The sequence below is a fragment of the Trichomycterus rosablanca genome, chromosome 19 (genome assembly GCF_030014385.1).
Source record: "Trichomycterus rosablanca isolate fTriRos1 chromosome 19, fTriRos1.hap1, whole genome shotgun sequence".
Classification (NCBI taxonomy): domain Eukaryota; kingdom Metazoa; phylum Chordata; class Actinopteri; order Siluriformes; family Trichomycteridae; genus Trichomycterus; species Trichomycterus rosablanca.
The window spans coordinates 19,513,388-19,538,620 of record NC_086006.1 but is presented as its reverse complement, the minus strand read 5'-3'; the positions used below and the strand labels follow the sequence as shown (position 1 = coordinate 19,538,620).

The window sequence follows — 25,233 nt, the reverse complement described above, 5'->3', positions numbered from 1 at the left end:
GGTGGTTTTAATGTTATGGCTGATCAGTATATATATACAGGGGTTGGACAAAATAACTGAAACACCTGTCATTTTAGTGTGGGAGGTTTCATGGCTAAATTGGACCAGTCTGGTGGCCAATCTTCATTAATTGCACATTGCACCAGTAAGAGCAGAGTGTGAAGGTTCAATTAGCAGGGTAAGAGCACAGTTTTGCTCAAAATATTGCAATGCACACAACATTATGGGTGACATACCAGAGTTCAAAAGAGGACAAATTGTTGGTGCACGTCTTGCTGGCGCATCTGTGACCAAGACAGCAAGTCTTTGTGATGTATCAAGAGCCACGGTATCCAGGGTAATGTCAGCATACCACCAAGAAGGACAAACCACATCCAACAGGATTAACTGTGGACGCAAGAGGAAGCTGTCTGAAAGGGATGTTCGGGTGCTAACCCGGATTGTATCCAAAAAACATAAAACCACGGCTGCCCAAATCACGGCAGAATTAAATGTGCACCTCGACTCTCCTGTTTCCACCAGAACTGTCCGTCGGGAGCTCCACAGGGTCAATATACACGGCCGGGCTGCTATAGCCAAACCTTTGGTCACTCGTGCCAATGCCAAACGTCGGTTTCAATGGTGCAAGGAGCGCAACTCTTGGGCTGTGGACAATGTGAAACATGTATTGTTCTCTGATGAGTCCACCTATACTGTTTTCCCCCCATCCGGGAGAGTTACGGTGTGGAGAAGCCCCAAAGAAGCGTACCACCCAGACTGTTGCATGCCCAGAGTGAAGCATGGGGGTGGATCAGTGATGGTTTGGGCTGCCATATCATGGCATTCCCTTGGCCCAATACTTGTGCTAGATGGGCGCGTCACTGCCAAGGACTACCGAACCATTCTGGAGGACCATGTGCATCCAATGGCGGTGCCGTGTATCAGGATGACAATGCACCAATACACACAGCAAGACTGGTGAAAGATTGGTTTGATGAACATGAAAGTGAAGTTGAACATCTCCCATGGCCTGCACAGTCACCAGATCTAAATATTATTGAGCCACTTTGGGGTGTTTTGGAGAAGCGAGTCAGGAAACGTTTTCCTCCACCAGCATCACGTAGTGACCTGGCCACTATCCTGCAAGAAGAATGGCTTAAAATCCCTCTGACCACTGTGCAGGACTTGTATATGTCATTTCCAAGACGAATTGACGCTGTATTGGCCGCAAAAGGAGGCCCTACACCATACTAATAAATTATTGTGGTCTAAAACCAGGTGTTTCAGTTATTTTGTCCAACCCCTGTATATATATATATGTATATATGTTTGTGTGTGTGTGTGTGTGTGTGCGCACGCACATTGGAAAAAAATATGTGACAAGTTGTCGTCAAGTTGGTGTGAAGCAAGAGGTCAATGCATCAAAATAAAGCCCAGAATTCCCACCACCACCACCACAATCTTTACAGCTAACAAGCACTGTATGGTGCTACAGTTTCAGGAAAAATCTTATCTGCTCCTGAAGTTCACTCTCTAACAACTAAAGTTCTACATTACACACCTTTGTTCAGTGTGTATGCATGTTTATAGCATTCACTACACCACGTGCACGTGTTCCGTCTTTGTGGGTGGTTTTGTGTATGAAAGGGCAGTTCGGATGTTGTACGGTAAGAGCAGTAGTGATAGCGTGACGAGACGAATTTAGGTCACGCTTTATGCAAACCGTGTGCATGTCGGTTTTGAAGAGAAAGAGAAAATAGCACTGATCATGCCATACGGCTTATTTTTCATTTCCATCAAAGGCGCCACAGAGTGAATTAGAGCAGAGGAGAGAAATGAAATGAGATTCATTCAGGAGTGTGTTCTTGTGTTTATTTAGATTAGTGAGCTGATTTAAAATTTTGTGAGTGTGTCTGTAAGCATATATTTGTGCATGACTGTGTGTGTGTGTGTGTGTGTGTGTATCGGTGTGAAAAAGACGATGAGGGCGTGTGAGCGAGTGAATAAGCAGGTTAATTCTGAGAGGCGGTGCTGGTTATCGCTGAGGAACATGCAGCATTGAGTGTGTATGTGCTTTTGTTTCGGGTTGTCTGCATTATAATGAGCTTGGCCTATCACGACAGCACTGCACGCTACAGCATTCACACTGAAACGTGAAACAATACACTGCACGGAAAACTGTAAACTCACATATATACATACATATATTATAGTCTGAGAAATGTATTCATACTTTAATAGAATATGCTGCAAACTGACTAAATATTATTATTAGGCTGCACATACGTTGCTGCTGTTCCTTTTTAGGAGCATGACTGGGATTCAGAATTATTCTATGGAGCAAAGGTGTACAAAAAATATAATAATTGTAATTATACAATAGATGGATGGGTGGGTCGATGGGTGAATGGGTTGGATGGATGGATGAATGGATGGATAGGTAGCTAGATAGACAGATAATAGACGGACGGACGGACGGACGGACAGACAGACAGTTGGATAGACAGATTACCAAATTATTATTATACTGTACAGTAATAATAAGAATATTATTATTACTGTTATTATTATAATAGATACCTAACTAATCCCATTTTTATTCATATGCTTATTATTATTATTACTATTATGTATATAGTACTATGTATATAGACATAATACCATCTATCATGTCTTTATTATTTGTCATATATACATACAGTATACACAAAATACTCTACAATAAAATTCTTTTTCAGTGTATCACGGCTCGTTTGGAAGCTGGGGTCAGAACGCTGGGCCAGCCTTTGTACGGCGCCCCTGGAACAGACAGGGATAAGGGCCTTGCTTAAGGGCCCAACAGTGGCTGCATAGCAGAGCCTGGATTCAAACTGACAATTTTACGTTTGATAGCCCAAAGCTCTACCCTCTAGGCTACCACTGTCCCTAAATAATCATTTGTGGCTATAATGTTCTAACCTAAGAGCAACCGTATTTAAGCTGCACATTTTCCCCTATCATTAATATAATACTCCAAGATCAAATTTATAATGAGCTCCCTTTTATAATCTATGTGTATTAGTTGTATGTTATCTAGTATTCAGCCGCTGGCATGTTAACTATGTGCTAATGTTAACACCATAATATTGTAGTAAAATTGTAATAGTTTTCAACACAGCCAAAATAATGAATGCTATTATTTTAAGCTCTCTGACTGCAGGATGTTTTGGAAATCAGAAGGACATACAGAGTTTTCAATACATTCCTCTTTTTTTAATAATGGTACCCCATAAACAAACCCACATGAAGACAGTATATGTATTGCTTTACCTCAGCTAATTGATTTTGAAAATATAGTTGATGCATGCAATGTGTTTGAAATTCATTGAGACAGTGGTAATTTAGGAGCAGGCTAGACAGAGACGGTTTAAATCTAAGAGTACACATTGTGGAAAAAAAAAAAAATCAGGTGATGCAATCAAACCTGGTATAAAACAGGCACTCCGTATGAGCAAGGATACGTTAAATCTTGCCACATGCTATAAATAATCCAACCATTTAGGAACAACGATCCATAATGAGCAGTTGCAATTTGAGTGGATAGAATAGTCCAACAGCGCCCCGTGGGCAGCGTCCTGTGACCACTGATGAAGGTCTAGAAGATGACCAACTCAAACAGCAGCAATAGATGAGCGATCATCTCTGACTTTACATCTACAAGGTGGACCAACTAGGTAGGAGTGTCTAATAGCGTGGACAGTGAGTGGACACGGTATTTAAAAACTCCAGCAGCACTGCTGTGTCTGATTCACTCATACCAGCACAACACACACCAAGACACCACCACCATGTCAGTGTCACTGCAGTGCTGAGAATGATCCACCATCCAAATAATAACTACTCTGTAGGTATGAAGCATGAAAGTGGGCTAACAATGCATGCAGGGAAACAGATGGACTACAGTCAGTAATTGAACTACAAAGTGCTCCAGTATGGTAAGTGGAGCTGATAAAATAGACGGTGAGTGTAGAAACAAGGAGGTGGTTTTAATGCTATGGCTGATGAGTGTAGGTGTCACTGGAGATGTCCAGATGATAAATTAGTTCATGAAAATCACATCAGGGTCACGGATGATAGTGAGACTAAAACAGAAGGAGACAGAAGGTCATTATTTAAGCCATCAAACTTAAGGCTAGATTAAATATCCTGCACATCTGTATTTTACTCAGTTCTGCCTGTGATCAAGATGCATCAAAAATCAGACTGCAACTATTCCTTATAAGAAACCCTTTGAGAAACTCAGTGGGTTGTTCATGCACATCACACTCTGCTTTCCCGCTGAACATCATAGCCCACTTATCCCAAACCACTTTGATGCGGCCGTCTGGAACGTGCCAGGATGCACCTATTCTCTGGAGACCCATCTCTCTCCTTCTCTCTCTTTCTCTCCGACCATGCAGCCAGTTCTGGGGTATTATCTCTCTCATTCTGAGGACGGTGTTTGGTCGGGGTCCAGCAGCATCCCTCTCTGGATCTAAATGAGTGTTTTCGCTGCTGCTCGTCCCTGTGTTTCGCTGCGCGATTGTATTAATAATTTAGCAAGCTACTACTGTGGAAAATGATTATACACTTTCCCTCAACCACTTTGAAGGACAGTGGGTCCAATTAATGTCCACGTTCCCTCCTCCATCTCCGTTATTAATTATAGCAGCGCTGAAGGAGGGAGCTGGAGTGCGGGGTTCTGAAGTTATCAGTGCAGAGCAGGCTGGCCGGCTTTCACACGCCTGAATAACTCGGCCGGCACTAAATACGCAGCCAAAATAGCTCTGGCTGAATAACCAAATCAGCTCCTATAAGCAGGGTGGAGCTGTGGCTGAAAATCACACACATGCACACACATACCCATAGACTCACAGATCCACGCGCCCGTGCACACATCTCGAAATAATTGGCTGCAAACGCTTTGTGTTTCTCACTGTATTTCTGGCATGATTGGCAAATATTTTTGCACATCTTTTGTATTCAATAACAGAAGGAAAACTTGCTGGTAATTTAAATTAAATTAAAATCAAAACATTAAGCATAATACTTTTTAACAAACAATGGGTCTGTCTGAAAACCTAGTGAGCTGCCTTGCTGCCTACTGCCTACCTAGGCAGCTGCCTCATTAGAGAGGATTCTAATAAGACATCAAACTCAGATAATTGAAGGCAGATTATTTAGATGCACTACTGAGACAGTGATAAGCTAACACAGTTAGCCTCAGGCCATTCAAACCGATAGGACTGAGGCACCACAACCAGCTAGCATGCCAGCTAACATCTCCCTCCATGTACTGAAAATGGTTAAATTCTCACAGACAAGCCTGAATTAGCAAATACACCAATCAGCCATAACATTAAAACCACCTCCTTGTTTCTCCACTTACCATACAGAAGCACTTTGTAGTTCTACAATCACTGACTGTAGTCCATCTGTTTCTCTGCATGCTTTGTTAGCCCTCTTTCATGCTGTTCTTTAATGGTCAGGACCCCCACAGGACCACCACAGAGCAGGTATTATTTAGGTGGTGGATCATTCTCAGCACTGCAGTGACACTGACATGGTGGTGGTGTGTTAGTGTGTGTTGTGCTGGTATGAGTGGATCAGACACAGCAGCGCTGCTGGAGCTTTTAAATACCGTGTCCACTCACTGTCCACTCTATTAGACACTCCTACCTAGTTGGTTCGCCCTGTAGATGTAAAGTCAGAGACGATCGCTTATCTGTTGTTGCTGTTTAAGTAGGTCATCTTCTAGACCTTCATCAGTGGTCACAGGACGCTGCCCACGGGGCGCTGTTGGCTGGATATATTTTTGGTTGGTGGACTATTCTCAGTCCAGCAGTAATAGTGAGGTGTTGCTCACAGCGCTGCTGTGTCTAATCCACTCATACCAGCACAACACACACTAACACACCACCACCATGTCAGTGTCACTGCAATGCTGAGAATGATCCACCACCTCAATAATGCCTGCTCTGTGGTGGTCCTGTGGGGGTCCTGACCATTGAAGAACAGGGTGAAAGGGGGCTAAAAAAGTATGCAGAGAAACAGATGGACTATACAGTCAGTAATTGTAGAACTACAAAGTGCTTCTATATGGTAAGTGGAGCTGATAAAATGGACAGTGAGTGTAGAAACAAGGATGTGGTCATAATGTTATTCCTGATCGGTGTAAATGACACTTGTACACCTTTATACAAATAAAAAATAGGCAGTAAACAGCAAGGTAGCTCACTAGGTTTTCGAACAGACACACTGATCTCCATTATACCACGTCTCTTTGCAGGCACCATCGATCAGCCAGAGTTCATAACTGCATCAGTTATGAGGAATTTTCTCCGGCATCCAACCCGACAGACGAGCCAACCACTGTCTGTATAGACGCTCAGCAGAACTGAGATTCGAACTCTCAAGTTCAGTTGAGTACAGTACAGTGAGAATCTGCAGAGTCTGTAATCAAACTATTCAGAAGTCACTTTACCACGAGACTTTACCACAGACTGGACTGCATAATGAAGAACTCAAATTCTTTTTTTCTTAATTTTTGTTTAAATTTAATTCATTCAAATTATCCTCCAGGCCTCCCTAGGAGGATTGAGGTACCTGCTGAGTCTGGTTCCTCTCAAGGTTCCTTCCTGTAATTTTAAGTGAGTTTTTCCTTGCTGCTGTCGCCCTCGGCTTGCTCAACAGGGGGGTTTTGGTTTGTCAGTCCTGGATTCTGTAAAGTTGCTTTGAAACAATGTCTACTGTAAAAAAAGCGCGTACATATAAATTTGACTTGACTTTACTAGCTGATATCATGTATTCTCATTAATATAATTAACAAGCCATTGGGCTTCAGCTTAGCTTGTGCCATTGCCTTGTTCAGTCTGTCACAGGACACACACACACAACTAGAGTAATTTATTGTCTCTAGTTGACCTGACTGCATGTTTTTGAACTGTGTGAGGAAACCGAAGCTCCCAGAGAAAACCCACACAAACACAGGACCACTGGGGATTCGAACCCTGGATCCCAGCGGTGATGAAATACAGGACATGTCATTGCACATTGTTTACAGATGTTTCCTGCAGATGTAGATAAATTTATTTAAAGTGAAGTCATCATGGCTGTTTGATTTCAATGATTCCAGCATATGATTCCCGCAACTGAATCAGTGAATCAAATAAAACCTTTATAAGTTTATTACATATACACATTCTGCTAACAAGACATTAGCAGAACATTATAATAGATTATTATAGAACTGTAATATATACACTGCCAAATGAATAATCTAATTTTGCTGTTTGATTCAGTGTATGTTTATATTTAAACCCATAAACCAATTCCTTACAAATATTTAATAAACCTTCGATGTAAATTGTACATATACTTAAAAGTACTAATACTCAAATACAGTGGTACCTTTAAACTCAACGTCAATTGGTTCTCAGACTGGCGTTGAGTTTAGTTGAGTTTCAAGGTATTTTTTCCCATAAGGATGTATGGAAAACCTGTTAATGTGTTCCATGGTCCCGTGGACTTGCATATATTTTTTTGGCTTATGTAAAATAATGGGGTTGTTTTTGACACTTACACACTGAAAATAACACAAATATAATATAGAGCACTGAAATAAAAAGCTGATTCTCACAATTCATCAGATCCCAGAGCTATAACACAAGTTTAAAAGTGAAACAGTAAGGAAAATCCAGCTAAACATAGATATATCTGGATGCTTTCAGAGAGAATCTGATGGTTATTCCAAACAAATGCAGTTTCGTCTTACATGTGCACTGACGTATTACCGCACTGCTCAAGCCAAGCACTGAGCAAAGCGACTGTTCATTGTTAATTTGAAATTAAATAAAAAACAAACTGAAGACGTTGAGTTTCAGGGAAACGTTGAGTTTAAGGGTACACATTTCTCGACGAAGGGCGTTGAGTTTCAAAGATTTTGAGTTAAGGGGATGTTGAGTTACAAGGTACCACTGTACACATTTATTTTATATAACCCTATAAAAGATCAGGTTTTCAAAAATCGATCTGTCACTAGAAGAAGAAAGCCTTTATTTGTCATATGGGAGGCACAGTGGCTCGGTAGGTACCAGTCGCCTTGCAGCAAGAAGGTCCTGGGTTCGATCCCCAGGTGGGGTGGCGCGGGTCCTTTCTGTGTGGAGTTTGCATGTCCGTGTCTGTGTGGGTTTCCTCTGGGAGCTCCGGTTTCCATATTTGAATCTTGTTTAATGAGTAACTACCGTTTCTGTCATGAATGCAATCTAGTGTGTAAAACATGACGTTAAAATTCTAATAAATAAATATGTCATATAAACATAAGAATTAAGGGCCTTGCTTAGGGGTCCAACAGTGGCTGCATGACAGATTGGATTCAAACCCACAACCTCTTGATTGACAGCTCAAAGCTCTACCCACTAGGCTACCAGTGTCCCACTAATAGATCATTCACAATTTAATGTGTACTCCTTCCTGAAGGGTCGTCTAGGGTCACAAAAAAGCTCCCAGCACACAAAAACAAACTTGCTGGAGCCTATCCCAGCTTTTCAATGGGCGCAAGGCACACAGTAATACCCTGGATAAAGGGCAATTCAGTGTCTCCAATTAACCTGACTGCATGTTTTTGGACTGTGGGAGGAAACCGGAGCTCCCAGAGGAAACCCACGCAGACACAGGGAGAAAATGCAAACTCCGCACAGAAAGGACCCGGACCGCCCCGCCTGGGGATCAAAACCAGGACCTTCTTGCTGTGAGGCGACCGTGCCGCCCTCAAAAACATACTAAATAAATACAATGAAGAGAACAAATACAGAGAGAAATAAGAATAATAAAGAGAAAGGAACAAGACTGTCGGTCGTCAAGGGCCTTTCGGGAGTCCAGCGACTATAATGCCGTAATGGGCAGATGCAAGACTTTTCCAATTTTCATATTCTCATTATGTTCTTAATTAATTCCCAACTCATTACGCTCTCACTGGCTAATTTGTACTCACCTCTTGATTTGATTAAACCTGTCTCTATGCTAATGAGTGTGTTTTCTCTTTATTGTACTGTTAGCTCTAAGCAAAATGAAATCACTTCAAGAACTCGTATGAAAATGTGTGTGTATGTGTGTGTGTGTTTCCAAATGCGATCGTGAATGTGTGAACGAGAGCACATTAGCAATAACACACCAAGAAATAGAGCCTGAATAGAAGCTCTCATTCGGTCTCCGTTTCTGCCTGCACAAATGATTTTTCTCTTTCTTTTCTCTGCTCCCTCTTAGCCTTGCTCTGTGTCTGGAGATGCTGATTCGGAAGGTCTAATGCATGCAGTTCATCAGCAGAGGTTGAAATTTAACAGATGAATGAACCCATTTTTATGGCCGGAACGTAGCGCAAAATCCATTTAAAACCTTGTTTGATGCCACAGAAGCCAGAACAGAAAAAATATGATTCAAATCTAAGTCTTTCATTTTTATGATAAAAAAATGAAGTACATTTTTCATAGGGGAAATGATTCAGTTACTAGCCTATTAACAGCGTGCAGAATTATATTAACAATCGAAATGAAATTAACCAGACAAAATCTTGGGGTTAAACTGTCTGCAATTAAAAAAGCCAAAATAAATGCAGGAAACACTATACAGTCCAAACTTTTTCTGATTCGGGGTTCCACATACATACATACACACACTGATCAGCCATAACATTAAAACCACATCCTTGTTTCTACACTTACTGTCCATTTTATCAGCTCCACTTACCATATAGAAGCACTTTGTAGTTCTACAATTACTGACTGTAGTCCATCTGTTTCTCTGTTTACCTTTTAAGGCTGCTTTCACCCTGTTCTTCAATGGTCAGGACCCCCACAGGACTGCAGTCAGCACTGCAGTGACAATGACATGGTGGTGGTGTGTTAGTGTGTGTTGTGCTGGTATGAGTGGATCAGACACAGCAGCACTGCTGAAGTTTTTAAATACCGTGTTCACTCACTGTCCACTCTATTAGACACTCCGATTTAAAGTCAGAGACAATCACAGATCTATTGCTGCTGTTTGAGTTGGTCATCTTCTAGACCTTCATCAGTCGTCACAGTTGGCTGGATATATTTTTGGTTGGTGGACTATTCTCAGTCTAGCAGTGACAGTGAAGTGTTTAAAAACTCCATCAGCACTGCTGTGTCTTATTCACTCATACCAGCACAACACACACTAACACACCACCACCATGTCAGTGTCACTGCAGTGCTGAGAATGATCCACCACCCAAATAATACCCACTCTGTAGTGGTCCTGGGAGAGTCCTGACCATTGACGAACAGCATCAAAGGGGGCTAACAAAGCATGCAGAGAAACAGATAGTAATTGTAGAACTACAAAGTGCTTCTATATGGTAAGTGAAGCCGATAAAATGGACAATGTGTGTAGAAACAAGGAGGTGGTTTTAATGTTATGGCTGATCAGTGTACTTAAATAGATACACACACTGGCTTTATAATGCTACCAAATTCCACATTTAGTATTTCTCTACTTCATGTTTTAGTATAACCAGCATAAATATCTGATTAAGTCCTTCAGATCCGTGCAGTGATGTTTAATTAATTGTTATTGGAAAAGCTGACTTAACATTACAATTCTGCTCTAGATGTTTTATGTTTGTGCACTGTGTGGTAATATTGATGTGCTGGGTGTTTTGAAGACCTTCGTGTTGGGTTTAGTTGCTGTAAGCTCTGATCTAGGTTGGTACACAGCACTCCTCTAGAATAATGACAGAAGACTTCTCTAACAACTTCAAAGTCTTTACATGCCATGGGTTCTAGGGCATTGATAAAATATAGTTCAGGAAACAGTATTCCACAGCTTTCTTGGGCTAAAGTCTGGTCTTTGATTTGGCTATTTTACATTATTCTTTTTAGCTATATCTGAACATTCTTTGTAAACTATTCTGTTGTTGTGAATGTTAGATTATTGTTTTATCATTCTTTGTGTACTGACTTTAGGTGATGAATGATCTGTTGTTCCCATATTAACTACAACCTGTTTAGACCCTACAGTTGAAAAATTGGATGGATGGATGGATTTGAGCGAGTTTGACAAGGGCCAAATTGTGATGGCTAGATGACTGGGTCAGAGTATCTCCAGAACTGCAGCTCTTGTGGGGTGTTCCCAGTCTGCAGTCGTTAGTATCTATCAAAAGTGGTCCAAGGAAGGAACAGTGGTAAACCGGCGACAGGGTCGTGGGCGGCCAAGGCTCATTGATGCACGTGGGGAGCGAAGGCTGGCCCGTGTGGTCCGATCCAACAGACGAGCTACTGTCGCTCAAATAGCTGAAGAAGTTAATGCTGGTTCTGATAGAAAGGTGTCAGAATACACAGTGCATCACAATTTGTTGTGTATACGGCTGCATAGCCGCAGACCAGTCAGGGTGCCCATGCTGACTCCTGCCCACCACCGAAAGCGCCAACAATGGGCAAGTGATCATCGGAACTGGACCATGGAGCAATGGAAGAAAGTGGCCTGGTCTGATGAGTCACGTTTTCATGTGGATGTTACTTTGACAGTTCCTTAGATCTCAATCCAATCCAATGGTCAAAGTAGTCCGATGCGTAGAGGCCCCACCTCACAACTTACAGGAGTTAAAGGACCTGCTGCTAACATCTTGGTGCCAGATAACACAGCACACCTTCAGGGGTCTAGTGGAGTCCATGCCTCAAGAGGTCAGGGCTGTTTTGGCCCTATATATACAGTATATATATACAGTATATACAGTATATATGGGGAGTGGGTGCTGGAGGACAACTCAGCTTTTCAACGGGCGCAAGGCACACAGTAATACCCTGGAAGGGGGTGCCAGTTCATCGCAGGGCAGACACACCTACACACACACACACACACACATCCATTCTCCTATAGGGCAATTCAGTGTCTCCAATTAACCAGACTGTATGTTTTTGGACTGTGGGAGGATAGCAGGAGCTCCCGAAGGAAACCCACACAGACACGGGGAGAACATGCAAACTCCGCACAGAAAGGACCCAGACCGCCCCGGCTGGGGATCTAACCCAGGACCTTCTTGCTGTGAGGCGACAGCGCTACCCACTGAGCCACCGTGCCGCCCTATAAATTTAGAGTTCCCCATCATTGCAGCTGGTTGCAATAACTTTGTTCCTTAAAAAATCAATCTTATTTTATGAAACACTTTGTGTGCTTACTCAAGTTCATTTTGGGTGAAGAATATGCAACATTACAGGCGATGAGAAAATAATTTCTGCATGACTGTACAGCTGTGCTTGTGTCTGAGGCAGTATTGTGAGAGAGGGAGGGTGAAGGTTGGGCTACACGTGTGCATGTGACTGGGAGCAGTGCGTCTGATGGAAGCTAATGTGATATGACGTACTGGTTTCCCTCAGGGAGATAACAGGCCCACACTACCAGGATGCTCTTAACCACAGAGCATTTTAGGGGGATGAAGGGGTGGGGGGGTGTTGTGTGGCCAAATGAATTAATAAAAAGCCTAACCATCCTTCAGTGTTGGGCAGAGCATTTTAACAAGGGTCACTTCATTAAATATTGACCTGTTTGTGTGTGTGTGTGTGTGTGTGGCGTGTGTGTGTGTATTCAGTGTTCTGGGGGCTTCTTTGCTAAATTTCGAGATGGAAGAAGTAATTAGGTAAACCTAAAAACACAAACCAATAACAGTGGTGGGAATCTGTGCATTTACTCTATAAAGGGAGCAAAATACATCAAAATTTAATTCAAGTTCTTTGGCCAAAGATATGTGGACACCTGATTGTAATACCATTTCAAATAAAAATTCTGGAAAGGCTTTTGGAGTGTCTGTGGGAATTTGTGTTTAATAATTTATAATCCAAGATGATTATTTGGTATTTTTTGCTCATAAACCTGTTTTCTTCAGGTAGTAGCACACAGAGATGTTCACAAGTCACAAAATACGAGTCCGAGTCAAGTCACAAGTCTTTAGGCTAGAGTCCGAGTCAAGTCACAAGTCTTTAGGCTAGAGTCCAATCAAGTCACAAGTCTTTAGGCTAGAGTCCGAGTCAAGTCATGAGTCTTTAGGCTAGAGTCCAAGTCAAGTCACAAGTCTTTAGGCTAGAGTCTGAGTCAAGTCACAAGTCTTTAGGCTGGAGTCCGAGTCAAGTCACGAGTCAATATAATATACTTAAAAAACATATATTGGAAATGTAGCGTAGAAATAAACAAATAATATGTAAGTTCAGATAAAAAACAACAACAGATTAGCAACTGTATTTTGCCATTTTACTTAGTGCCTTTACTTTCCTAGTCATTGTGCAAATGAATGTAATTTCCGTAAGAAGAAAGTACCAGTTAAAAGCTTAAAAGTGCAAAACAAAAGCACACGATAAATCACGGCACAGTGACCAAAATCCAAAACACAGCAAAAAAAAATCATAACCACTGCTTACCTTAGCTTTTGTTCTTCTAGATGCTATTACATTTATAACCATATGTTGTCCCATTAGGAATATAATCCGTTATTTTGTAAATGTGCTTATAATTAAAACCCTCCAAACTTTTCTCGGTTGTGAAGTAACACACTAACTCGTTAGAAAGCCAATCAAGCATTTCATTGACACATCATCTGTGTGACGCAAACTGAAAAAATGCAAATAACAGCATTTCTTACTAAAAAATAAAATCAGAAGGTCTGATTGGTTCAGAAAGCGGTCTTTCAACCATTAGTGCCAATTCTGTAGGAGCATTCCATTCAACCAGTGCATTACGTAGGGTATTCCACCATTTTAAGTGAGATTCCAATCCAAAGGTAACGAAAATGTTCAAATGAAGTGAACTTCATCACTATGCCGGAAGCTGGCTGTAACATTTACCCATTGCGTGTGTTGCGAGTTAAGACGGCCGGAGCGTTATTAGAGAGCAGAATATTTATAATAATAATAATAATTAGATATATATATATAATTGTCACACTTGACTAATGTTAACACATGCTGACATGCTGGAGCCTATCCCAGCTTTTCAATGGGCGCAAGGCACACAGTAACACCCTGGACGGGGCACCAGGCCATCACAGGGCAGACACACATACACATACACACACACACACATACACATACACCCATTCACCTATAGGCAAATTCAGTGTCTCCAATTAACCTGACTGCATGTTTTTGAACTGTTGGAGGAAACCGGAGCTCCCGGAGGAAACCCACACAGACACGGGGAGAACATGCAAACTCCACACAGAAAGGACCCGGACCACGCCGCCTGGGGATCGAACCCAGGACCTTCTTGCTTGAATGCTACCCACCAAGCCACCGTGCCGCCTATTATTAAAACATGGCTTGGCCGAGGTTCACATACTGTATCCAGGATGCACTCTGAATGAAAACAAAAATCAAAGATGAAAAGAAAAGGACCATCCAGACTGTTAACAGTAACAAGTCCAAAAGCCAGTGACTGTCATGGTATGGAGGTGTGTCAGTGACCACAATATTTGAAAAGACAGGTGAGGGTATTATGGTTGGGTATAAAAGAGGTTCCACAAAAGGATCAGCCTTTGGAAGTAAAGATGGGTATGTGTTTAAAAACAGCATTTACTTAATGCAAGACCAATTTCTTTACACAATAATATGAAAAGAGTCAAAACCAAAACGCTACTGTTATAAATATAGCCATTCAGGCTTTGGAGTACTTGGAAAACCATTGTCACTTAAAGAGGTCCACTGCTGCATCAAGAAATGCAACCTGAGACTATTTTACACACTACACACTACACCAAGTTATCTGGGCTAAACTCATTTCAGATGGACCAAAATCAATAAGAAATGCAGGCGAGTACATGTTTCAGCTTGTTGTTTGGAAAAAAATGGACGTTGAGTTATCAATGCAGAAGATGAAAAGAACCATCCAGATGAGATCACAGTATGGGGGTGTATCAGTGCCAAAAGCATGGGTGACTTGCATATGTGTGAGGGTACCAATGATGCAGGGGCGTATTCAAGGCCATCAAGGTCTGGGAAGTTTATGGTTATTTTGGCAAGACAATGCCAGGCCTCATTCTGTCCCACAGACTAGCTGAAGTTTTGTAATGGGAAGAGGGATGTAACAAAGTGGTAAACATGGCAAATCACCAACATTTTTAATGTCATCAAATAAAAAACAGGTTGTTTTTACAGAATACACATTAAACTGGACAGTTAAAACACTAAAAATCTTTTTAGTATTTAGTCTTTTAGTATTTCTCCCACAATGCCATGTGCTGCTGCTCTGTTTACTAAATATTTCCAGAGATGAGGAATTTATTTCACATTAATAAACTCTGTGACCTTTAACTGTCCGTGTCGACAGATCTTGTTTGACTGTGCATGATTGAGGAGCAATAAAATGGTTTTCTCAACAATACAATCAATGAAGACTGTGTGGCTACTTCTATGAGTGATTGTATATACACGGATGAGGCATAACATTATGACCACCTTCCTAATATTGTGTTGGTCCCACTTTTGCTGCCAAAACAGCCCTGACCTATCGAGGCATAGACTCTACTAGACCCCTGAAGGTGTGCTGTGGTATCTGGCACCAAGATGTTAGCAGCAGATCCTTTAACTCCTGTAAGTTGTGAGGTGGGGCCTTCATGGATCGGACTTGTTTGTCCAGCACATCCCACAGATGCTCGATTGGATTGAGATCTGGGGAATTTGGAGGCCAAGTCAACACCTCAAACTCGTTGTTGTGCTACTCAAACCATTCCTGAAGCATTTTTGCTTTGTGGCAGGGTGCATTATCCTGCTGAAAGAGGCCACAGTCATCAGGGAATACCGTTTCCAAGAAAGGGTGTACGTGGTCTGCAACAATGCTTAGGTAGGTGGTACGTGTCAAAATAACATCCACATGGATGGCAGGACCCAAGGTTTCCCAAGGTTTCCCAGAAGAACATTGCCCAAAGCATCATACTGCCTCCGCCGGCTTGCCTTCCCATAGTGCATCCTGGTGCCATGTGTTCCCCAGGTAAGTGACGCACACGCACCCGGCCATCCACGTGATGTAAAAGAAAACGTGATTCATCAGACCAGGCCACCTTCTTCCATTGCTCCGTGGCTCCGTGGCCCACTGTTGCCCACTGACTCCTTTCTATCAGAACCAGCATTAACTTCTTCAGCAATTTGAGCTACAGTAGCTCGTCTGTTGGATTGGGCCACACGGGCCATCAATGAACCTTGGCCGCTCATGACCCTGTCGCCGGTTTACCACAGTTCCTTTCTTGGACCACTTTTGATAGATACTGACCACTGCAGACCGGTAACACCCCACAAGAGCTGCAGTTTTGGAGATGCTCCGACCCAGTTGTCTAGCCATCACAATCTGGTCCTTGTCAAACTCGCTCAATTCTTTACGCTTGCCCATTTTTCCTGCTTCTAACACATCAACTTTGAGGATAAAATTTTCACTTGCTGCCTAATATGTCCCACCCACTAACAGGTGCCGTGATGAAGAGATAATCAGTGTTATTTACTTCACCTGTTAGTGGTCATAATGTTATGCCTGGGTATTCTATTTGTATAGTCAGATGTGTTCCAACTACCACAAAAACAGGCCACAGTCAAGGAAGCCTGATATCATGATAGGCTTATAGGCTAGTAGCAAAAAAAAGTAGACAAAGAAAAAGCAAAATCAGGGTTTTTTACTGGCATGGCAACCTCTAAACTCTAGATGTGTGCAGAATACACTGAAATTAAAAAAGATATAACAAATATAATTTGCATGTATGGCTATGTGTACAGAATCCCTGCAGCACTGTGCAGTACAGATGCTGACATGCTCCGAAACGCGGCCCCTTTAAGAGCTATGAATTCGACTTTAAAGTGGGTCACGGTAAAAATATCTTCAACAATTATTCATGCACCACCATCTCCTTCTCTCCCTCCTCTTCCTCCTTCTCGCTTTAAAATTTACATGGTCCTCTGTTGCTCATGAGGATCAAAAAAGAAGGAATGACTCCTTGCTTTATCTGATAAAGATCTGATGAAATGGTGGTGTAACAAACCACAGGTTAGTGATCATCTAGTCATTAGTATGTCAACCAGGAATCTGGAGGAGTCTCCTATTGGTCTGCGCTAATTGTCACTTCTAGTATCAGGATGGTCGTGGGTGGATATCGTGTTAGATTTATTTCTGTCGACCAAACCTTCGGAGAGATTGTTGACCCATCTCGTCCCTCGTTAGTCACTATGATACCAACATGTTAGCATTCCCAACGCATGCACTCGCAGGAATGTGCTAGCGAGCAACTAAGCAGGCGATTAGTGCTCGAGTGAACTGAAGAGCGTCGCAGCGCACGGGAGGCTCTCGGGCCCAAACCTCGACGTTTTTAAATTAGTCGGAGCGAGATCAAAGCGAGCCGTGCCACGCTTGCAGAGGGGAAAAAAAGGCTTTGAACTACGTCCACCCCTCCCTCCGGTCTGTGTGTGTATGTGTGTGCTCATGTGAGAAAGCGAGAGATAGGAAGAGAGAGAGGATGAGATGAGGTTGGTGCGCTGGTATGGAAATGAAAAGCAAATCCCTCGAGTGTGATTCTGCGAAGTGAGGGAGTTTGCCTTTGATCAAGTGTATTTGTGGGATGCGTGTACGTGCGCTCCTTCTTCCAATCTCACCCATCTACAGACACTCCAAATACCTTCCAGGCTAAAATAGACCTCTTTTGGTAATATGAGCATTCGGGATGACAAATAATGTAGTGCCAAATCATACATTTTATACGTTTAAACATCTCTCAGACTGACAACTTGCAGGAAATTAAATTAAATGTCAGATTTCGACAGGGTATGTGGTCCTGCTGTTTAGCTCAATTGTTACTATTGTGTTAAAGTGTTTCAGCAAACATCAGTGAAAAGTGATATGGATGGATCGTACAGTGGACCCTTGAGTTACGAACGGTTTAGCATACAAACATTTCGGGTTACGAACAATCTTTTTCAACTTAACGTACAAACAAATTTTGGATTACGAACAGAAATTCGCGAAACACGTGACGTCACAAACAAGTTCACTCCAATCATCTCTCTATATGTATATATACAGTTAGCAAACATTCAGACAGCGGACTGTGTTTTTCTTTATATTTTGTAAAGTTCTATATTAAAATGGCAAAAAAGAAGCTGCAGAGAATGCGTTGTTGTGTAGTATAATTACTCCTGCCAGTAGGTGTCACGGTGTATCAGACAGAAGGGACAGTGAGTGAGAGAGAAGAAGGAACTTGGAGTAAAGTATTCTTTCTTTTATGCAATTACACCTACAAAATACAACACTATTGAAATAAAGAAGGAAATAAAAGAGAAATAGGAGAGTTATTGTTGTTTCTGGTAGATACATTTTATAAAAACGAATGAAATGTATTATGGTGTATGGTACAGCACACGTACTGTACTGAAATGTGATGTGTTTTATGCACAGTACTACTGTGTATTGTTTATTATTGTTTATTACAGGAATGTCTATTCTATAATTTAAGTTTTAGGGAAAACATACTTGTATTTATAACAAAAAAGACCTTTTAAGACATTAGAAAGGTTAGGTAAGGCGGTGGTTTGGGAGGTCTGGCACGGATTAATTCTATTTACATGATTTCTTATGGGAAAAATAGGTTTAACTAACAAACATTTTGACTTAAGAACAGCCCTTCGGAACCAATTAAATTCGTAAGTCAAGGGTCTACTGTACTTCAAAACCGGTCACCTCGGGTGTGCTACCTAAGAAGCTGTCTAGAAGCCATTATGTTGTTCCTGATGAAGTACATAGATTAAAAAATTGGAAAGCCAATATTTAGTCAACAGCTGGAAAATAACTAAATCCATTTATATAAGATGCAGGAGCTGTAGTTTTTGACCTCTATGGTTGACAAATTTTGCCCGTTCTGATGTTACGTATGTTCCTTTCTCTCAGTCTTCAAGTCACTATGGTAACAGCAGTCATTGTGCAAGCTGTGTATCAGTTTATATCTCTCTACAGCATTGTTAATTTTAACATACAGTCTGCAAGCAGTGAACAAAGTGTTTATGCCTAATGTATCAGGCTGCTGGTTCTCAATGAGGGCATAACATGTGTCTATGTTTAATTAAATACACCGATCAGCCATAACGTTAAAACCACCTCCTTGTTTCTACACTCACTGTCCATTTTATCAGCTCCACTTACCATATCAAAGCACTTTGTAGTTCTACCATTACTGACTGTAGTCCGTCTATTTCTCTGCATACCTTTTTAGCCTGCTTTCACCCTGTTCTTCAATGGTCAGGACCCCTACAGGACCACCACAGAGCAGGTATTATTTAGGTGGTGGGTCATTCTCAGCACTGCAGTGACACTGACATGGTGGTGGTGTGTTAGTGTGTGTTGTGCTGGTATGAGTGGATCAGACACAGTCCACTCTATTAGACACTCCTACCTAGTTGGTCCACCTTGTAGATGTAAAGTCAGAGACGATCGCTCTCTATTGCTGCTGTTTGAGTTGGTCAGTGGTTACAGGACGCTGCCCATGTGGCGCTGTTGGCTGGATATTTTTGGTTGGTGGACTATTTTCAGTCCTGCAGTGACAGTGAGGTGTTTAAAAACTCCATTAGTGCTGCTGTGTCTGATCCACTCATACCAGCACAACACACACTAACACACTACCACCATGTCACTACCACCATGTTGAAGAACAGCATGAAAGGGGGCTAACAAAGCATGCAGAGAAACAGATGGACTACAGTAAGTAATTGTAGAATTACAAAGTGCTTCTGTGGACAGTGAGTGTAGAAACAAGGAGGTGGTTTTAATGTTATGGCTGATCGGTGTATGCTGCCTCTTTAGCTCATTATTTAAGCAGCTTGTACTGTACTTTTTGGTGTGTTTCATGTGTTTTTACACAGACAACCTCTTAGGACAAAAAGTGGACAAAGAGTCTAGCAGTCAGCAGTCACGGTGAAAATGAAAAAGGGGATGAGAGCAAAATGTCTGGGCAAAATAGAGATAGCAGAGTGCTAAGCTAGTAACTGTAGAAGCAATCATTTTAAGATTATAAATCAAGATTTATAGCTGTCAGTCAAACTTTGTCAAGCATTCACGTTGAATATCAGCTCTTATTATCTCTCTAGCTTGATGTATGTCTCTCGCTCATTCCTGCATGAGGAACAGATAAGATAATCTCAGCATGGTGATTTTGTCACTTTTTTAGTCCCAACTTTCGTTACCATGCCATTTTTCCATGTCATTTTGGAACCATAATGCACAGACAGTTATCAGGGCCATCAGGAACAATTGCCTGGACTGTCAGGCGTCGTGTACGGACACCTACTACAATGCACGGTTCACGGCGTATCGTCTGAACAGTGGCTGCTGCTCCCTCGCGGCCTTCGCGGCATTCTGGGGCACTAACTGGCTTGTCACCTTGGAGCTGACAAGCCCTCTGTTGCTGTGGCAACAGGGAGTCGCTAATCAGTGGCTCGGCATGCGTGCCATTACACACTCCGGCCTTGCTTTGTTTTTACATGTTTGTGCTATTTTTCTCCTGACGGTCACCGGGTTATTGCGCTTGTTGTTCCTTAAACAATGCATTTAAAAACGCCTCAGTGTCTGTGTTTGTCTAATTGCTTTTTTTGCACAGGGTAATCGGGGGGTACAGGGTAGTCTTTGTATTTAACTATAGATTCACGGTCACCTAGCAACAACCAAATAACATGGAGAACATGCAGCTATAACCTGTTCTTGGTGTGCATGTGTATTGCATGTGCTCTTGAGCAGAGAATGCAGTCAGATGATTACAGGTTGCCATCGAATCGTTCTCTATAGGCGGCGCCTAAACACGCACTCTCGCCTTTGCTAGAAATACAGGAACAGTGAAGAGAAAGGTGACCTTGAAATGATTACACTTACTAATAGCCATGTGATAATCGCCTTCACAGATTGCCTTCATTGTCTTGTCTTTCTTCTTTCCGCTAGCACATTAAACTCCTCACATGATCGTACATTCTTTTACCTGAAATGTGTTGAGATAGAAGGAAAAAATAGACAGAAAGCAAGATATGCATTAAACATATTCTGGATTTTTAATTACACTGGAAATAGCATTAAAGTATTATGACAGTACAGAAAGACATCTAAAGAAAATCATTTGGAAATCTTGACTTTAAAAGAGAATAAAGACCTAAAAATCCTTTAGTACAATAATTGGGTAGATGTTTTCTGTCTTTTTTTACCTAGAAAGTTGTAATAATAATAATAATAAGTTTTATATACACCGATCAGCCATAACATTAAAACCACCTCCTTGTTTCTACACACATTGTCCATATTATCAGCTCCACTTACCATATAGAAGCACTTTGTAGTTCTACAGTTACTGACTGTAGTCCAGCTGTGTCTCTGCATGCTTTGTTAGCCCCTTTCATGCTGTTCTTCAATGGTCAGGACTCTCCCAGGACCACCACAGAGCAGGTGTTATTTGGGTGGTGGGTCATTGTCAGCACTGCCGTGACAATTACATGGTGGTGGTGTGTTAGTGTGTGTTGTGCTGGTATGAGTGGATAAGACACAGCATCACTGTCTCTGCTGGACTGAGAATAGTTGCTGGACTGCCCCGTGGGCAGCGTCCTGTGACCACTGATGAAGGTCTAGAAGATGACCAACTCAAACAGCAGCAATAGATGAGCGATCGTCTCTGACTTTACATCTACAAGGTGGACCAACTAGGTAGGAGTGTCTAATAGAGTGGACAGTGAGTGGACACGGTATTTAAAAACTCCAGCAGCGCTTCTGTGTCTGATCCCCTCATACCTGCACAACACACACTAACACACCACCACCATGCCATTGTCACTGCAGTGCTGACTGCAGTCCTGTGGGGGTCCTGACCATTGAAGAACAGGGTGAAAGCAGGCAAAAAAGGTATGTAGAGAAATAGATGGACTACAGTCAGTAATTGTAGAACTACAACGTGCTCCAATATGTTGTTTAAGATACTGGACTACTAGTAATCAAAAGGTCTTTGGTTTAGGCCCAATCAGCCAAGGGCAAAGTCCTGCAGGCAGCTTTAAATAATACAGAGGGCCACACTATACTCTCTATATTCCTCTGCCACTTGTGACAGCAAACCCATATCCACAGTGGGCTAGCATATTAGACTGCAGTGCCACCCAATCACCCATTTTCTTATCATTGTTAATGTACACCATTAATGCACACTTGTGTACACATAATAACAGATTACATTGTTTTTATTTATTGCAAAGTCTATAGCAATATGGACTATTTTTAGCCCAAATTCATTGACATAAGGGCAAGGTCAACCCACCCTAAACCTTCCACCACTGCTGACCCCAACAAACAATAACCCAACCAATAATCCTGTGAATTAATGATTTACGTGTGTTCTATGAACCCCTTTAAAATACAATTCTAAATCTATTTTGAATATGTTATTTACAGTATGTAGCAGAAATCTTAGTGATTACATTTAGAGATAAACACACACACACAAGCCCATAAATGCCCAGCAATTTAGATGTACACAAACAGAGACTCCTGACAATGACCACTTTTTGATAAGGAAAGTGGTTTGAGGACACAGAACAAATGGTGTGAAATGAGCCATTTTGATCACAATGCTGGGGGAGCAGCGTAATTTCATGGTGTATTATAGAATGCAGAAGCTGGAAGCTGCAGGATGGTTGGATGTCTGGCCCGAGGGTCACCAAGTCTGATAGCGAACACTGAATGATAAGACTCGCCCTGCTTTAAAGCTAATACTTAAGGTTGATCACAGGAGGAATACAAACAACGACTTAAAGAGAAAAAATCATCATAAAAAAGTCACTTTTTTTTGTTGTTTTCTTTTACAGTCTATCCAGGACCTTGTTTTCCAAATCTGTCCATCTCACCCACATTTTTAGTCACCAAAAATGCTTTTTCGTTACTGATTTGCAGTGTCATATGCGGGAAAATAAGACATGAGAGTTACAAATACAGACCCCAACAAACAGAATTTAAACAAATAACCTTTAAGATGATTAACCGCTGTGGGATGAATGTCTTTGATCATATAAACATTAAAAGGCCAGTTAATTTTGGGTAAAATTACTCGTTACACCAGAGAGTCCAAGTTTCTAATTAAAACTAAGTGAGTGTTATTGAGCACTTTATAACAAAGTCATTCATTTATTTAATATAACTTACAATTTACTAAGAGTTTATCCTGATCAGGGTTGTGGTGGGTCAGGCTTCTATGGAAACCCAGTGCACAAGCTGGAAATAAAGTCTGGACATGGTGCCAATCATTCATTTGCTCACACACACCTAAGAACTATTTAGATTTGCCAATTAAACTGAATCTTTTGGGATGAAGGAGGAAACCAGAGGACCTGAAGGAAACTTGGAGAACATGTAAAATCCTCACAGGTGGTGAAAGGAGGCAGAAATGTAAGCCATGTTTCCAGCCGCCATGTTACTATGCGATATCCTCTCTAATAGCTGCGCCATTGTGCTGCCCAAGTGTACAAACACTACAGTGAAAATGTGCTAAATGCTGGTCAACCATCTTAACTTGAGCTGGTTAAGCATTTTAGCAGCGTTGTAGAGATCTGTATTCTTGTTCGGTTTAAAGTAGGTATGTAACGATACACTCTACCCATGATGCAATGCGATTCACGATACTGGGCTCACGATACGATTTTTATATTATTATTATTTTGTTTATGCATTTTCTTCCCTTTTTCTCCCCTTTTCGCACGTCCAATTGCCCGATTGCATCATGCTTCCTCTCCACCAATGCAGATCCCCGCTCTGATTGAGGAGAACAAAGCTAACCCACGCCCCCTCCGTCACGTGGGCAGCATGTCGCCTGCACTTTGACGAGTGCAGTGCAGCTCAGCGTTGTGTACGGAGAGACACACCCTGAGCACTTCTTTTCTCATCTCTGTGCAGGCGCCATCAGTCAGCCAGCAGAGGTCGTAATTGCACCAGTCATGAGACAGAGACCCCATCCGGCTTAGTCCCGCCCATATCTGAACAACAGTCCAATTGTTGTTCATGTGGCCGCTCAGCCTTAGCCGGCAGGCAGAGCTGAGATTCGATACGATGTATTCGAGATCCCAGCTCTGGTTCCAGCGTGTTTTTTTACCGCTGCGCCACCTGAGTGGCCTCATGCTACGATTTTTTCCTGATTTTTTTAAACAAAATTAAATTGAAGACAAATTATGACAGTTTTCTCTCTAAAAACAAAAACAAAATAAAATACTGTATTTGTGCTTATCTTTTATTTATCTAAATAATGAATGCCCTTTTATTTCTGAGGTAGGTACAAACTATGCAAAACAATGCTGCACATTCCCCTTTTTGTGTAAAAAAAAAATGAAATGACATAAATCCCACATTAAATAAATAAATGAATAATACAAATAAAGAAAGTATCCTCACATACAGTGTATCACAAAAGTGAGTACACCCCTCACATTTCTGCAGATATTTAAGGATATCTTTTCATGGGACAACACTGACAAAATGACACTTTGACACAATGAAAAGTAGTCTGTGTGCAGCTTATATAACAGTGTAAATTTATTCTTCCCTCAAAATAACTCAATATACAGCCATTAATGTCTAAACCACCGGCAACAAAAGTGAGTACACCCCTTAGTGAAAGTTCCTGAAGTGTCAATATTTTGTGTGGCCACCATTATTTCCCAGAACTGCCTTAACTCTCCTGGGCATGGAGTTTACCAGAGCTTCACAGGTTGCCACTGGAATGCTTTTCCACTCCTCCATGACGACATCACGGAGCTGGCGGATATTCGAGACTTTGCGCTCCTCCACCTTCCGCTTGAGGATGCCCCAAAGATGTTCTATTGGGTTTAGGTCTGGAGACATGCTTGGCCAGTACATCACCTTTACCCTCAGCCTCTTCAATAAAGCAGTGGTCGTCTTAGAGGTGTGTTTGGGGTCATTATCATGCTGGAACACTGCCCTGCAACCCAGTTTCCGGAGGGAGGGGATCATGCTCTGCTTCAGTATTTCACAGTACATATAGGAGTTCATGTGTCCCTCAATGAAATGTAACTCCCCAACACCTGCTGCACTCATGCAGCCCCAGACCATGGCATTCCCACCACCATGCTTGACTGTAGGCATGACACACTTATCTTTGTACTCCTCACCTGATTGCCGCCACACATGCTTGAGACCATCTGAACCAAACAAATTAATCTTGGTCTCATCAGACCATAG

The 25,233-nt window shown here is 41.8% G+C and overlaps 1 long non-coding RNA gene across 2 annotated transcripts in view; it reads right to left on the bottom strand.

Annotated features, from left to right (window-relative positions):
* The window catches only part of LOC134333111 (uncharacterized), a 58,234-nt gene extending 37,295 nt beyond the window's left edge, over positions 1–20,939 (bottom strand). The window contains exon 1 of one of the 2 annotated variants that reach the window (XR_010015341.1): positions 20,890–20,939. This is a non-coding gene — a long non-coding RNA (uncharacterized LOC134333111). The remainder of the gene's footprint in view (positions 1–20,889) is intronic. The other variant, XR_010015340.1, reaches the window with a different exon arrangement.
* Between the last annotated feature and the right edge of the window lie 4,294 nt (positions 20,940–25,233).